The sequence below is a fragment of the Drosophila suzukii genome, chromosome 2R (genome assembly GCF_043229965.1).
Source record: "Drosophila suzukii chromosome 2R, CBGP_Dsuzu_IsoJpt1.0, whole genome shotgun sequence".
NCBI lineage: Eukaryota > Metazoa > Arthropoda > Insecta > Diptera > Drosophilidae > Drosophila > Drosophila suzukii.
In genome coordinates, this window is record NC_092081.1 from 20,941,896 (window position 1) to 20,959,438 (window position 17,543).

The 17,543-nt window shown below is 38.7% G+C and overlaps 1 long non-coding RNA gene across 1 annotated transcript; it reads right to left on the bottom strand.

Annotated features, from left to right (window-relative positions):
• Window positions 1-10,287: 10,287 nt before the first annotated feature.
• On the bottom strand, window positions 10,288-17,007 carry LOC136116563 (uncharacterized). Its single transcript, XR_011603675.1, has 2 exons — window positions 15,631-17,007; window positions 10,288-13,497 (listed from the first exon to the last, which is right to left on the bottom strand). It is a non-coding gene; the product is annotated as an uncharacterized lncRNA (long non-coding RNA).
• Between the last annotated feature and the right edge of the window lie 536 nt (window positions 17,008-17,543).

Consider the following 17,543-nt stretch of genomic DNA (forward strand, 5'->3'; position numbering starts at 1 on the left):
GATATTTTTGGTGTTGTGTAACCAACTGCTATTAATTCATTTTATTTACGCAAACAAAAATTGAATTGACAACATAATAATGGGCTGTCACAAGTATGGAATATATTCTAATATTCTTTGTTATAAAAGCTCCTAAATTAATTTGTATATAACATATTTCGTGGATATTTTTTAAGTCTTCCCTAATATCTTAATTTTTATATAATATATTTCCTAGATATTTTTAATGTCTTTCTGAAAAGTTTTTAAAACTGCTTCCCAAGTACTTCTTTTAGTTAGATGTTTGGAACTAGACCGTAATACAAGTTAATGTGCAAATAGTTTAAGTTGTTTTAAGCCCAACCAAAGCTGTTAAGGGCAAAGTTTTATTTCCCGTTCGTGGCAATAAATAGAAATCAAGTCGAAAACTTTCCCAGTCATGCGTTGTCCGTTAAAAATTTAAATAAAACTTAGGCTGACAAAAGAGCAGGTAAGAACAGGTAGTAAAAGCAGCCACTCCCCCCACTTTTGCCAGCCAGTCGTCTTATGAATATGTTTGCAGGGAGAGCCGCACTTATTAGTCTGTTAGTCTGTCTGCACTTAAATAAATCCTTCAGCAGGCTCGTCAGAAACTGTTTACCATGAAGAGCGTAAGTGGATTTGACAACTGTCAACTGGTTGGTGGTGTCTTCTCGGTGGATCTGGCTGTTGCTGTGGCTGCCTTTCGCATGCTAATGACTTCGGGATAGGAACAGGGACATTGGAGAGGGGTTCTGGGGGCACATGTTGCACTTGCCACTTGACATTCCTGTCCAGTCTCCGCTTATTTTCTTGGCTTCTTTCGCCCGGCAACCCCGTCATAATTTGTATTTTCCTCATTAAAATCCCATAACGATGCGTGCAGGAAAACATGATCTAGAGAACTGGAACTAACCTGTTTTGTCTATGATCCTGTTTCCTTAAAACTTCTTTTTCCCTCAAGCACCTGTTAAAATGATTATCATATCTATTAATTTTTTAAGTGAAATGTGTTTATTCTTATTTTTACTTGAATAAAATAATATCTTTTTATCAAAACACTTTTTTTATTAAGATCCTATTACCAAAAGAATCATAGAGAAATCGGTATTATCAGAGGAGTCACAGATATATCTTCAAACTTAATTCGGTTGTAATTCTTTATATGTAATATATTTAATTGTTTCAAGAAATTCCGCAAACATAGTACATTGGTATTACTATGAGAAATTCACTATGTTTATAATTATCATGGATATGCTTATAATTCTTAACAAAATTATACGCAGATCATTATGTACATGCATTCTAGAGTTTTCGGTTAGTTAGCATTTACGTTAGTCTATCTGTATCTATTAACCATTAACCCCATTCGACCTGCAATTTGGCCCCCCGATCAATTTGACCCTACTCAAAACACTTTATAGTTCAAAGAATTAGTCACACACACTAACGCTTTACGGACGATCAACAGGTGGCTGGAGTTTGGGAATTTATGAAACTTTTTAATTAGGCCCCGTCTAGAGGGCGACTAATGAATTAACTCGAAGCGCACTGGCCATAAATTTTAATTATGCCCGGAGTAGCCGAAAATGAATATCTCACCAAGAGAGAGGGGTATTTTCGGTTTGAAGGACCGGCTGAGTGTCACGGAATTAAATATTCAAAATAGCCAGAGAAGAAACATTGGCTGCCCCACTCTTGGGACTCACCGAGCAACTCGTAAATAAGTGTAGCCACAGTCCCAACTCCGGAGCCCTGATCTGTCGATGATAGTATCGACTTCGATGCGGACCAACGACCTTCTTCTCCCCGGTTCTCCAATAGCTACCCTCTCCTCAAATCATGCGTGTCCTGCCTCATGTTCCACTCTCCACAGCCTAATCTTCCAGCTAGACACTTGTCCTAGGCGATGTCTCGAAGGTGTCAAATTACTCCGACCAGGCTGGGTTCCCTCTCCTCATCTCTTCCAGTTATCGGCGGTGTGTATATGAGAGGACTCGGATGGATTTTGGGTTGGGGTTATACGTACTTCTTGGCGGCGTGAGAAACTCTTTAAGGCCGCGACAGATGTCGTGGGTAAATCTACAAGTATACAATCGAATAAATATTAAGAGACATTGGTAATCAATAGGCATAACAAGGTAAATCTCACATCTTAAATAAACTTTAATGTTTTTATCAAAGGAACTTAATGAAAATATATCATATATCATCTATTGTTTAACCAATTATGGTTCCTTCTTTTAAAGTTCTTAATATTTTCAGATGTTAAACGACTAAAAACTCAAAATAAAAATAAGTTTAGAATATACTTAGTTAACTATAGACCTTATCTATTGTTCTTTCATTAGTTCTTAAGTTTCTTCCCCAATTCCATACTGCTCTTGCTCCATTGTTCTCTTCTTTATTCAACCTGTTACCCTTCTTCCATTTAAACCCTCTCACATTATTGTTTTTATTACGAAACGTAAATCAAACAATTTGTCCTAAATAAGTCACGTCTGCATATTTAAGTTTCGATCTGCGGATGCCGTCTGTGGTTTGGCTTCATCTCTGGGATTTCGATGCGAGAGGCCTTGCGGTCCATTGTTTAAGCCCTTTTCGAGGCCTTTGCCATCTTTAATTTATGAACTCCGAATCGGCTCCTTGCGGATCCTTTTTTGGACATGTGGCGCGTTCCTCTTGCGGTTTTATATCCCCTTCCCCAAACCCCTTTGTCTGTTTGTTTCGGCCTTTGTTATCGAGCGTGTTGCATCTCGGGCGCTTGTAGCTTTTAACCAATTGCCTGGCACTTGGCGGCGGACGTTTTAACAGGCCATAAATCTGATCGACCTGGCCAAAAGACTAGCGGAGCTGACAGCCCGGCTGGGGCACTTAGCCAGTTTGATGACTCAAGCCGTTGCCGATCCATCCATCCATCCATCCAGCCATCGATCTGCTAAAAACACAAATCCAATGTTTTGAGAGATTCACTTGTTCTGACATAAATATGCAGATACATCGGGGCACGAGATTTATTTAAGCAGGATCGTATAATAAATCCACAAAAGTATATAATCTATATAATACAAATCAGAATTGTTTTTATTTTAATATTTATATACACATAAAATGATAAAAATATGAAAATAACATTTATCAATTTTAGAAATATTACATTTTTTAACATAATTTATTAAAATATTTAAAATTATAAGTGGAATATTGAATATGTATAAGTTTTTCAAATTAATTTTGATAAAAAAATATCTCATTTAATGTTACAGTTACTAGTTACTTATAGTTTGGGAAAGAAACCCGAAGAACTAGCTGTGGCTTACTCTTCACTATTTCCCCTCTTTCAATTTCTTTTTCTTTTTTTTAAACATGAAACCATCCCACCCCTATGCAGATTCATATATATTCATTATGCTGTCCGATTCTGCGGCGCTTCGGTTAGCTTTTTCTGGGTTTTGGCTGGGCTTTTCAGTTTTGCGCGTGCGCGGCGGCGGCTCCCATAAATTTTTCACACCCCATGATTATCGTGCAGATTGGCCATCGTCTGCCGGCCACTTGGGTGAGTCGCAATTTAATAAATACTTAAATAATCCCCAGTTCGCCAGCACTTCTTGTTCTTCCTGCCCGGTGCAAGATTGTTGCGTGAACTGGAGTTCAAATGAAGTCGACTCACGGACCTGTTCCGGGGTCCCGGGAATATTTATGCTTATGAATAAATTCCTGGCTCATTCGCCGCGTATTTGCGATAAGCCAAACGGAATTGTGGACCTCTCTTCTCGTCCATTTCTTCTCCTCGACGGCGTAGCGCCGTTTGGATTTTCTTCATTTGTTTTATCGACGTCGCGCTTGGCAGCCTTTGGGCATTTATCAGCAAAGACCCGCTCATTCCAACCGATCGAGTACCCTCGCCTGCTTTCTCGTGGCATTTCGATATTTAAATGGATTTCTGGTAAAAGTTTATCGGGCTCCGCTGTGGGTCCCAATTGATTTCCAATTTCTGCTAAAGTCGTTATCAGTTTTTGTTTCGTTTCAGGGTTTTTAATCAATGGGGCCGATCAATGTAACAGTCTCCAGAGTCGTTCAAACATAAAAAATGGTCAACTTTTGGGAGAATTAGGCTGATAAGCAGGCAAAACAAAACACAGAAAAATTAAAAATAAATGGAAACCATTGGTTTTACCCTTTTCGTTCAAGAAATATCATTTAATTTATAATGAGATTCCTATAGAAATGGGTTCTAAGCGATACTGATTTTAAAATAAATACCATAATAAAATTGTGTATCTCAATCGTTATACAAATCACTATAAATCTCCATCGTCTTTATTGTTTTTAATAGGTTCTTAAGCAAAATGCTGTTTTATATGAAATATTTCTGGTATTTTATGGCCATTCTAATGGAACACGTTACTTATTTGAGACATTAATTCCACACAGCGCCTGTTTTGAGCTGAACTAGTTTCAGGTGAATACAAAAATTTGCATATTTTAAATAAAGGGTTACAGAATTTTTGTAGTATCAAAGATATTTAACAATAAGAAGAGTTAAAAAATAAAAAAGAGTACCACCAGCACTCCACATTAAGTACAGGCACTTAATTAAAACCATATATGATGATCCTAGTCCTAGGCTGACATGAACTGTCCGTGTCCAGGCAGGCAGCTGTCGGCCGCCGTCATAAGAAGACAACCGAGAACCCTCGCAGATCCAGATCCACATCCAGACCCATACCCCTCCTGCCCTTCATTATCTCTGTCTGTCTGTGGGTTGGAGAACCATTGAAACCCTTTATTTGTTCGCTGCTTTTAAGCAAATTACAGCCTTGCCTTTACCGCAGGTCTTTGGAGCAGGTTGTTCATTCATTCGGCTACCTGCAATGCCACTGGCGATGGTATTATATGGTTCGCATGCAATCGACTGGCTGGAAAGCGATTGCCCAGCATTTGCATAAGTCAATGCTATTTCTGGAGCGGATCTTGTCCTCTGTCTTTCTAAGCACTAACGCAATCTGCTGTGGAACAGGAATTCCAACATGTCCTAACTAAAATCCACCTCAAACGATTTTTTCAGACTTTTTTTCTTCGGGGTTTTGATTAATAAATAAATAGAAAAATATCCGAAAAAGAAATCAAGCTCTGTCAAATTCAACAAATTAGTGACCCGATCATAACTTTTTTCCTATGCAGCTACAGCTTGGCATGTGCACAAAGTCCAACCGGAGGCCACTTAGGCCAATTGGAGTCGAGCTTGGGGAGCTGGGCTTCGCACACAGCGAAAAATATAAAAACTATTATTATATACTATTATTGTTATATTATTTTCTCAAGAAACGATAAGTAACATACATATCTACAATTACTATTTTATTTTTTATCAAAATTACTAACCTCGGGCGTTGAACGCTCATGGATTTTTTGATAATATTCATTGAAAACAAAATATACTTAACAATACAAGTTTAAATAGCTATCTAAAATGTATAAAATTATTTAATCAAGTCCATCTTCCCAAGGGTTTAAAGTTGCAAAAAGAATATCATTGTCACTTTACAAAATGTACGTTAAAAGCATGCTTTCTAAATTAGTATACTGTCCCATGTCCAAACTTTCGTTGAATGTATAGAAATTCTATGAAAAATATTTGACCACTCTAATTTTTGTCGCATGTCAATGTCTAAAAAATGTAATCTAATATATACATTTTAATAGTTTTAATTTATTTTAGGTCTCAAGCATTTTCACTTGACTGAAAAATTCGTAAGCAAAGAACGTTTATGATAAAAGACAACTGTAACCTTTTCAAAAGTACACAATGATAAAAAAAATTGCGTTTGTTAAGAAAGTCATAAAATTTTCATAGCCGTATCTAATTTATGGCAAATTTGTGCGTTTTTCTCCGTGCCTCCCGAGGAGCCAAATCCATAGTCTCAGAGTCCCAGAGTCTCGCAGCTAAACGCTTCACCTGTTCGCGCAAGGAGTGTGCTTGGTTTGTCTTGCCATGGCCATAACTCTACAACCAGCCCTCCCCTTCGAGCCACTCCACTCCTTGATTTTTAAGGCCCCTTCGAGCCGCCGACTGCCGACTGCCGCTCGAAAACTCGTTTCGATTATGAAAATTCCAAGCATTAATAACTCTGTTGCTGTTGCCCTGGCTGCGACTTCGAATATCCCATACAACTTGGTCTCGGACTCCTCGGTGGCGGCAAACTTGCTACAGAATTCTGCGCTATAAATAACAGGCGAAAAATACAATATAAAAAACAATTTGGCTGTTTGGGCCAGGCCCAAATGCACATACACTGGCCAACAGTAGCTGGTCGCAGTAGATGAACAAATTTTGTTTAATCTCACTCGCTTTATTTTCCATTTAAAATACACTTGCGGTGGGTTTGTGTTCGTTAAGAGTCAGCGGGTTCAAAAGTCTGCTGTTGCCAACAACAACTAGCATGCTAATAATTACAATAACTGCTTGAGCGACTACTACTTAATGGTTACACTAGACAGCACGGAACGCTAAAATTATTTAACTAGGATGGTGACGAATATCTCTATTAAGAGAATTAAGAATGGTTGTATTTTTCTAGATCCACTTGGTATAATGGGGGTAACAACGTAATTGATCTAACATAAATTGAAATACTTTTACCGCCTTACAAAACATCCAATTCAATTTTTTTTTCACTTAAACATATATGTTTGAAATATTAACATATATTTGTTTGTATCCACCCTATATTTCAACTCGAAAACCTTTTTGAAATCATTTTAGGGTTTTACTATACTTCGAAATAAAAGTGTTCTTATTATTACTGTTTTTTTTCTCAATGTCTTAAACTTTTTTTATAATCCCCTCTATAAAAGTTTGTAATCCCCACTTACTGGCTGGCTAGTGCTACCATTAACCTGTTGCTCAGATGTTCTTCCACATACGAGTTAAGGTTCATTGCAATTTCTATGCAAATTTATATAATTTTTTACGTGTTAAACGTATACGTACATAGCCGCAGTTGATGGCTGTAAGGCGTCTGAGTTTGCAGCTATATGCACATATAGTCGTTTGGCACACACATCTAACCAGATGCTATATAGTGAGGGGCGTAGAGTTCACTTATAAAGCAGTTGTCCATGCATATGCATATTCATGACCATACTGGACCAGCCTCCGGATCATTTTCCTTGCTGCTAATTGCTCAGTGAGCTTGCCAGCGAATCGGGAAAAATATCCGACATATTTCGCTGGAGTGCCCGTAGCCATCAGCTTGTGTCAGGCCAAGATGCAAAATTAGTTTAACCACGTTAAGGCTAATTATTCCATTAGTCGAGAGATAAGAGGTTGTAGGGGCGAGGGGAAAACGAGCTGGAAAAGTGAACTTTTTTAATTACCAGACTGAACGAACGGGGCCGATTAGCCATACACACGGCGCGCCGCCAGGTGGCGCTAGTGTGGCCCCAATCCATAAATATATTCGATAACGAATGCAAATTGCAAGCCGGGTTATTAATGCTCGACTCTGGGAAATATGTTATTACAATAATTGAATTCGAAGCTTGAACTATGTCTCCATTTAATCTAATGCAATCTATTTTAAGAAGTAGAGTGTATCGTAAAACAATTTCAAAAAAAATGTAGTGGTTTTTAAAACCTTTTTTGCGTAGTTAGAAGTTATGCCAAACACGTGGATTAAAAATACATACCTATCATCATGACATATCTTATTTTAATAATTTACAATACGGGTTTTTCGGTTGGGATTTTTCAACTGACCCGAAAGCTTGAAGTACCTCTTAATCTTTATAACTTTGCTGTGATCGTCTAGTGAATTATTACAAACACGTGTAAATCGAAAATAAAACCTGCAAGAATATGAAAGAAATGTCCAAAAGGGCAACATGTTGTAGATGTTTGTGCCTAACCGAAGTAGACACTTCCGGGTCACACCGTGGGACAAGGGGGTAATGAGCACTTGTCGCTGGCACGGGGACGCTATGATGGCAGGATGATCGCGTCGCGGCAATGGTAACGATGGTTACTGTGATGCCGGACCACAGGCGATGCTGGAGCTGCGCTGAAGGTGAGCTAACGTGGTTAGCTGCTAGTTGAGATAGGGTATTACGAGCCCTATTCCCAGTTGTAGGAAGTAGAACCGCGGAGTTAAGAGGTGTGTTGATAACTGTTTTATTCTTCATTTGGAACATGTTTATATACTACTTGGAACACGGAAGTCTACCATAATAACTTTTAGTTCTTTGGGAATTAATAAGTGTTCATACAAAGATTTTTAGGTGTTAGATATTATATTCCTGATAATGTCCCCAACAAATAAGAGTTATTCTTGTGCTCAAGTATGGCCAGTTCCCCAGAGTTTCCTGCCAGACTTTAAAGCTCAGTGGCTCTGGGAACAATGCTAATTTGATGCACCCCAACGATGCTGAATCAGCGGACCGATAAACATGCCCATTCCAGGTAGGGCTCCACTTGCAATTGCGGTTCCACAGAGAAAAATACATTTTTTAGCCTTTTTAGAAGTTTTGCCATTAAAAATAGTTTATTTAAATAATATTAGACCTATAGTATACCAAATCTGTTCTTGATATTATGATAATGTTCTTGATGTTAAGATCATATATCAATATGAAATATTTTAATAAGTATTGTATTATATTAAAAGGTAGTTTCCCTTTTCTTCCTGTGCATGGTAGACCATCGCTAAAGAGCAGGCGTGCCAAAGAGCCATGGGATAGGGATACACAGTAGCTCGGGTGAAGTTGGTGGAGTGGGGCAGCGTTCAATTACCTGTGGCCAAGAGGCGCTGAGTTAGTTGCGCTAGCTCTAGAAACTGGGAACTTGAAACTGGGAGACCTCTCCTTGCGGCATTGTTTAGGCGGCACGAGTCACCAGTCCGGAGATCTCCTCCTTTGGGTTCTACCTGTCGGTGCGGGCAATCAATGCAATCAAGTTGGGCCAGCAGGAAATAGCTTTCATTGCCCTTGATTATGAGCCATGAGCTTGCACTTCGGGTTCCACTTCCCCCAGCCAACTACTTGATCAATTTAGATAACTGTTGGGAATTCAATTGCATTTTCTAAATGAAATGGAAACAGGTCATAAAAAAGGTCATTACTTTAATAAGATACCAGATGATATCATCTCTAACCACACACGTTTTTCAAGCTTCATATAGTTTAATCATAATCAAATAGTTTATCATAAGAATATAGATATTATATCTAAAGTTTATAAAATGCTATTCCCCAAACCCAAGAAAAACTTTGAGTATGATCCTAAGACTAGGCAGGTTCTCAAGTAACCACATATCTTTGCCAACCTGTGTTACTTCTTACACCACAGTTACAAATTTAAGCCCAGAGATTCCACCTTGTCGCTGCCCAAAGTATATAAATGAGCTAGCTGAGAAGATCATTAATGCACAGTTAAAAGCCCGGGGCTTTGGAGGGGCTCGAGTTTCACAAGATCGCATCGTCAGCAGAGTCGCAAAGGTAACGCCGCAATGTGTGTGTATTGGTTGCATATCTTTTACGAGTTTTGGACCTGGCTAGTTAGGGTTTTGAACCTGTTCTTTCGGCTATAGTTGTCGTAGCCACGCTCCACTACTGATGCCCCTTTCGGTATTATTAACGATCATTATGAAGTTTTAACTTAAGTGGTCAATTAACATTTGCATGACTGAAATCGGAATTGGAAATTAGTGTATAACTAATTAATGCACAGAAAAGAGGAAAAATCCAGAGTTGAAAGAGCCGAACCATTCAGCAGCACTCCAGTTACCAATCTTTGGCTATCGTATTCAACATGGTAAGTTCATTAAGAGACATCCAAGCTGAATGAGTGAGAAACAATTATGTTCAATTTGAGGGGTTATCGAATGCATTTTCGGGAGTTCCCCTTGACTGTGACACAATCAATTTGAAGAGTGACAGGGCATGACTTCGCATAAGCCTTTTATGACATTTCTTTCATACCGAAATTATTAATATAGCTTGATTGCTTTGTTAGGTCTTAATTGATTTACGCCCATTTCTTGCCCGCTTCTTAACCTTCCAGTGCTATATCGCTGCAGTTCATCGCCTCTTGGCTGCCTTTCTTTCTTCCATTGGTCTCGCTTTTATTATCATGTCAAGGCCTATTGTATTACAGCCCGTAATTTATAAATCATGCTCAATATTTTGATTTGAGCTCATTTCCAGTGGCCAGCCACAATCTGTCTCCCCATTCCCATCCCCTTCACCGTGGATGATATGATGATTCAAAGACAAACATAGAAAGTGATATATAGTAGACATAAAAGTATTTTTTATTGATCGATTGTAATGTTAAATTAAGATTACAGTCATTACTTAAAGGTATCTTAATTGATTATTTATGGAACCGTTAAGTATTTTATGAAAGAGAACAATTATTTTAAAGTTTATGATACCTATATTTTTAAAGCATTTTAATGTATACCTATGGCTACTTTTGTTAATTTCAACCGAAATCCATTCTTTTCATACCGAATAGCTCAATGCCTGGTAAAAAAACCGAATAAAATATATGCGGCTGTCCACTTATAGTATCTCCTATTCCTGGACGATTAGATACTCTCCTCACGCACTTGATTAGATACACTTGCCTTGCGGGTTGATTAGATATTGTAGCTCCTCATATACCATATAAAGTACTTAAATACGATGACGCTTAGGACTTTTCTTCTTCCGATTTTGAAAGTAGTTGGAATTGCCCAAAAAACTTCGTTCGATGCCCTTTCCCACCAGTCTTTGGGTAATTTTATGGACTAAAGCTGATTAGATTTTCAGTGGACTAGCTAAAGACGGTAAATTTAAAGACCCATCCTATTCCTGAACACTTTTTATTGGTCAGCGCTGATTAGTTTTCCAATCGGTTACAAATAATTAGTGAACCAAAGGCAGACAGGTGAGGTTTCGTACTCTAGAAGCCCACACCTGGCCAACAGAAATCAGATGTTGGAGGTGAGATATGCGACCATATGAAATTAATTTCAACATTTTAGCCCCTGGCCACTGACAGAATCGATTGTCTAGCTGGGCTGCCTGAAATGGTTGGGCTATGTGCGACTTTCAATCGGTCGTTATTGTTTTTTTTTTTTGTTCCTATTCAACTCAAGTGGGGGTGTTCTGGGTCTATGGTGTGAACGCGACATTATCATGTAGAGCCATGTGGATATCAAGAGTTCCCGTCGCTATTCCGATTAACTGCCGACACTTCTCTTTCAGCGCCGCTCGTTCGATGGCTGTGAAGTGTTTCCCTATCAAAACTGGACCTTCTATTGGCCGATTTAAATTGTAGATTGGCCAGCACATACTGCCGCAATTAGTTGTTGTGAAATTGTCACACGAGTGCTGACTTTGCAATATGACCGTTAGACTCCAAAGAATGTTCTACGGAACTATGAAATAACCCATAGATCTATTGCAAGAATTCATTCAGTAGTTTATTTAAACAGACAGTTTACTTTGTTATTTTACTTAGAACTCTAAACTGGAATATATTACTCGGTATTTAAAGCAGTGGATCAACTAGTTATGCATTATTCAACGGGCTCTGTCTGGGAGGGGTTTCGTATCCCGTGGATTTAATTGATTTATGCAGCCTTTTATTGAAAGACTCCGAAGGGGTTTATGTTTATGAGCCAACGACAGTAGAAACAACGCAAGGGGAAGGAAACAGGGGGTCCAAGCAAAAGGTGTACACATTTCATTAGAGTCTCTGGTAAGTTCATTAACAGGTGTTATATTCGTTCTGGTTACGTTGGTCGTTCCGCCTTACGGGGATCGTTTCGACCAGGCTAGACCGCGACTAACGCATTTTTCGTTTTCCTGATTAGATTAACCCCCGCCACCCCATCGGCCTAGAAACGAGAAACTTTACCCACTGGGGCAAGAAACTGTAAAATTTAAAAGCCCTGTAAACGCTTTTACGATCCCTGTTCCTTGGGCACTCGCACGAGTCTTGGGGTTTGCGTCATATATCTCTCCGTTGTCGGTGGGTCGGGGTCTCTATATAAGCACAGAGTCTCTCTCGCGTGTGGGCCCAGCCACATATCATATGTATTCGTATGAATATAGGTATGCCTGTAACTCTGGACACTCTTGACAATTAAGTCGGTTGTTTGCCAGGTGGCACTCGCTGGAATTTGTATTTGTTTCGTCTGTTATTACAGACTAAACGGATTGATGTTGTCACTAAAACAGAGAGATAAAAATGGATTCGAAAACCTCAAATACAATCTCTGGTTGGGATCAGCCTCCAAGTCCTTATCTTGTCTGGCGGAGTCTTATCAATTACTTTGAATGTAGGAAACTGAGTGGATGAATAAGTGGGGATTAGCAAATATATGATTTTGTAAGCTAATCAGGTGTCAATTTGGTGTTAGTCTGGTGGAACTTTAATGTTCGGTAAAGATTTATAACAGAAGAATAAAATAGATTAAGTAAGAACTAAAAGCATGTGGTAATTGAAAGTAATGGGGGTTAGGAAATTTAAAAAAATTTATTTACTATTATGGCCGGGAAGTTTTCAATCAGTACCTAATATTATCATTATTTATAGAGGTAATAATAATATTTAAGAGGTAATAATAAAAATCGAATGAAAAAGTAAAGAAAACTAATAAAACAAGATTAGTTAACGACTCTAAAAACGGGTATTAATTAAAAAGTTTCTATTATAAAACCATATATATTATCTGGACAATAATTGCCTTGGTTAAGTAAATGGTAGCTTAACTTCCTAGCAAAGTTTCGCCTCTTTATTAAATCTTTTAGTTAATGTCCAACAGGTGCGATAATTTCCTTGAATATAACTTGAAGTTCCGCCCGATTACTCTGACCACGGGCACATGTCCTCGTATAAATCATATTAACTGAGCTGCGATTTCCCCGATCACGTTTCGGCGATTTATAAGCATTTAATTGTTTGATTATGCCAAGCTTTTGCCGAGGTTTCTTGTTTCACATTTCTCTAATTTCAAATTATGAGCATTTAACGGCCTCGAAGGGGGGAAACGATAGAAACGAGGCGAAATGAAACCCAAGCAAAACCAACCTGCTGCTTTGGCTAGTCGACTATAATCGTAAATTTGTGGATCTAGAGATGGGCGGAGGTTTACGGAGGGGTATCATAAAAGAAGACGATTTTTGTCACTAAACGCTGCTGCCGCGATGAAATTAAGAACCAGCGAGCACAGCCTCCGAAGCGAGCGGAACCATAAAATATATTCTTTATACGATCTCCGCTCTTCTGTGCCGCCGCTCTCTGTCTTTCTCTATATAGTATGGTATTGTATGGTATAGTATGGTATGGTATGGTATGGTATGGTATTCTATAGTGTTTGGTGGTTACCTGCAGACTCTGCCGGGGTCCGGGAATGGTAAAATAATGGGAATTGGGAACGATCTCTCCGCTCGCTTTTTTAATATTTTTTCTCAACTGATGTCATCCCAAAACGCGTCGTTCTGCCGCTGCAAAAAATAAGAATTTATGACCAATTTTCTGCCGCTTGTCTCCGCATTATCCACTCTTTTTCCCTCCAGCTCCTTTTCCATCCTTCCGATCTGTTTTTTTACTCAACGCACAATTGAAAAACTTGTTTTTTCCTTGGCCTTTTATGATTTGTTTGGTTTTTTTGTAGGTTGGTTGTACTGAAGGTTAAGGACACGGACGACATCTTTACCTGACAGTATTAGAGTTACAAAAAAGGATCTAATGCTGCCCGGTAAGATGTGAACAGATGTCCTTGCTAATTAGCAAGTTTCGGTATTTCACTTCCTTTAACTGGTTATTTTTATATTGTTTTATAATCTCCTTTTCCAGAGGAAGCTCAAAGTTCTCAGGGCTTTAAAAACCTTGGAACATTGGCCCCCTTGGCGATAAGAAATTCTTTCCGAGTTTATTTAAAGCGTTTTTTTTGTGTTTTTGGTTTGTCGTCTTGCTTGCCGCTTTGTAAATTTAATCCCATAACGAGTATTGATTTTTTCTCTGTGTTCAAGTGGGTTGAGTATACAACAAAAACAAAGCCAGGCTCCATTAGTTTATGGAAATGTGTGTGTGCTAGTGTGCGAGTGTGTGTGTGTGCGTTACCCAACAAACTTCAACTTTGAACCGGCGCGCGTGATTTTCCGGAGGGCGGATATACCAAAACGCCTACTTTGACGCAGGAAAAATCGTACAAAAAGTTGTACATGGTGTTCGTAATTAAATTGAAGCTGGCGCCATCCGATAAATGCAATTATTATTGTTACGCGAGATGCACACACACACACACACACACTCGGCGGCACACTCGTTATCGTGTGGCTGTTGTTATTCTTGATTTATTATTATATTTTATATTATTTTCCTCTTTTTTTCGGCCACCGGAAACATGCACAATAACGCCCGCACTCACACAGGCGCGGACAGCGCGGCGCAGCGGAGAGCGAACAAACCGTCGCGATCGAGCACCAAAAAAGAATTGAAAGCTGCGGCGCCGGCGAGTGCCGCGTCGACTGCGCTGCCCGCGGCTAGAGATGGGAGCGGGGTGCGATGTTTGCGGCGTGGCACGAGCACGCTGCCGACCACGTGTGTTTTGAGTTGGGGTGGAAAAAAAATGTTAGTTTGTATGTTACTTTCCAATGCTTTCTTTTTGGTTTTAAGAACTAGTAATAAATTAATTAAAGACAACAAAATATATATCCCCAAGTTTATAACCAACTGTCTATTTTAAACTATCGTATTTGGCGGCCAGCGACCATCTCTAGCCGCGATCCTCTGCAGCAGCGCTGCTTCAAACATGTTGCCAACCGCTACGTTGTTGCCTTCCCGCTTTTGCCGTTACGTTAACGTGTGATTTGATTTTTAACTGTGACACATTCCTTTGTCGCGCATAATGTAACGGTTTCTCGGCTTCCTTTTCCTCTGCCGCAGCGCTGCCCCCACTATTGCCGCTATCAATTAGCCCCGCCCCTCCGCTAGCCCCTTATAACGCCCCCTCTACTTTGATTTCCCGCCTCTTTTCACTTTTAGTGGCTTTCATTGATTAATCAAGTTGAAATTGAGCTACGAAAAAAGGGAGCTAGAAAATCCTAAAAATATATTTTACTATTTCAGAAAAATTTGATACATTTATCTTTGAAATGCTCTGGAAATAGGTTTTCTTTCTTAACGTTTTGTTATTAAAAAAAATGTATAAAAATGTGAGGTTTAATGAACTAAAAAAAAGAGGTATGTATATTTTTTGTTATAAGTAAAAAGTCAGATATGTAATACTCTTTTATCGGTTGTTCGTTAAATTTTTAGTAAATTAAAAAGCCAAATTTGTACGATTATTTCTTTGATGTAGTATAGTAGAGTTTTCGTAGTTTTTTTTTTTTTTAATTAATATTCAATTTTGTTGTTGAAGCATTTTGGAATAAGGGTCAGTTAAAATAGTCTCTAAGTCTTTCCAAAAGTTCCGCTTTTAAACATTCTATTTCCGTTCTACCCTTGATAATCTCTTTAACTTAATGAACTATTTTTTCCATTCAACCTAAACCTAATCTCTTTTTATATTTTTCCATTATTTCTAACTCTTTTATAACCCCCTTTTTTTGTTGATTTAAGCTGACAACTGTTACCTTGGCGACTTGGTTTTTCCGTTGGCCCTTTGCGATCATTAAATCATGACATGAAGTTTAGCTTCCGTCAACGATTACAGACCTCTTTGTGTTCTTTTTGGACTGCGGCTTTCATTAACACATTTCGTTTGGCATTGCCTAATTTCAATGCTAATCAATTGTGGAAATTTAGCTTAATTGCCTTTAATTTTTGGGCATACCACAAATCAGTGAGTCAGCGATCGAGACACGTGTAAAGTTCTGGATGCCGGGCTTTAATTCGCGCGTTTAATCCCTCCATTTTTTCAGTGATATTAAGTTGGGTGAATGATCCGATCCGTCGGTGCTGGAAATGTGTGAAACACGCGTAAAGCCCGGTAGGTGTTAAAAATATGGGATGGCTCCCGATCGGCACACACACACTCGTCACGAATTGGAATTCATTAGAACGTATTTGGAATTTCTCTTAACACTTGACCGAGTTTCGAACGTTGGCACTTGTCCGCTCCTCTTGACTTTTGATTTCCTCAAGGGTTCTGGTTTTTTCTTGGTTTATTTACTGATTTCTGCTTTCTTAGTGTTTCTATTTCCAAATTCCTGGAACTTTGCGTCCGTTGGCGCACGAGGCCCACGATCAACTGTATTTTTAATAACGCTCAGATTTGGGGATTTGCTCTGCCCCAAAGTTCTGCCGGCGTTGCGTTATTTGTTCGACGCTGCCGACAGACATTACGTCGAAATGCGCGACGTCGAACCTGTTGCACCTCGCACAGCTGTTCGGCTGTCTCTCTCTTTCCCGCTCACTCGCATTCATATTAGCCATCGCCGGTTGGTAGTGCCATCTCGCTCTCGGCCACAGCTATGTATGTACAGCCCACAAGTATATAAAATGCAAGTATATAGCAGTTTGAAACATGTTGCTTCAACATGTTGCAACATTCCTAAAAACTATTAATTCCGATGGAGAATTGAAGAATCCAAATCACTAAATTCCCCAATACTCAAAAAAAAACCAAACTTAGTTTTTACTTTTTTTGTACTAATCCTGTTGGCATCTCGCTCGCACCGAACATGTTGCAACCGCATGGTTTTCAAAACTTTGTCTCTTTTTCGCTTACGTGTTTTACTGTTTACGTTACTCCTGGCAGAGACGTAGTTAAGTGCTGGTTACGTTTCAATATTTCTTAATAACTATATCTGGTTTGGGTTTATTCTTAATATTTATTTTATTTTGGATCACATTGTAATTTATTTTCCCTTTTCCCTTACCTTCTGGCGGGCTGTCCCCAAAAGTGATACGTTCACTCAATTAATAAGAGCAGCGCAGCGGCAGCGCAGCTGGCACCCTACACTGAAAATTTTGATCTACTTAGTTTAGTCGAACTTATTAAAAATAGTAACAGCATGCATTTAATAGCAAGTTGTTTTGGGAATTTTATAATTTAAGTGTTATGGCTATTGTATTTTTTTAAATTTAATAATATAAAACGTTCAAAGTTTTCGACTAGACAAAAATGTATAAAAAACATTTTTTGTATTTTTTCAAAGATTATTGGGAATAGAAACGTATTATCTAAATTTGTATTTATATAGACAATCGTATATCTGAAATTGTTAAAAAAATTGTGTATAAAGCTGTTTTTTTTGGTAATAATAAAATATGGTGTTATAGACTTTTGAGTCCCTCTGGATAACTATTTCTATTGATATTTTGAAATACCAAAAAAGTTAAGTGTAATAAGTTTGATTGTAGATTTTTGACTGAGTCCTAGACCAACCAGTTCCCTGTCGGGATCAAGATCGCCTCAGGATGTGGGTTTGTATACAGTAATTATGTGCATATAGGCCGCACAGTAGGGGTCTTTCAGTGTCAACTGCAGCCGCACTCACAAATTGTACGGCCAAAAAAGCTTTCGGGATTTCTGCGGCTCATT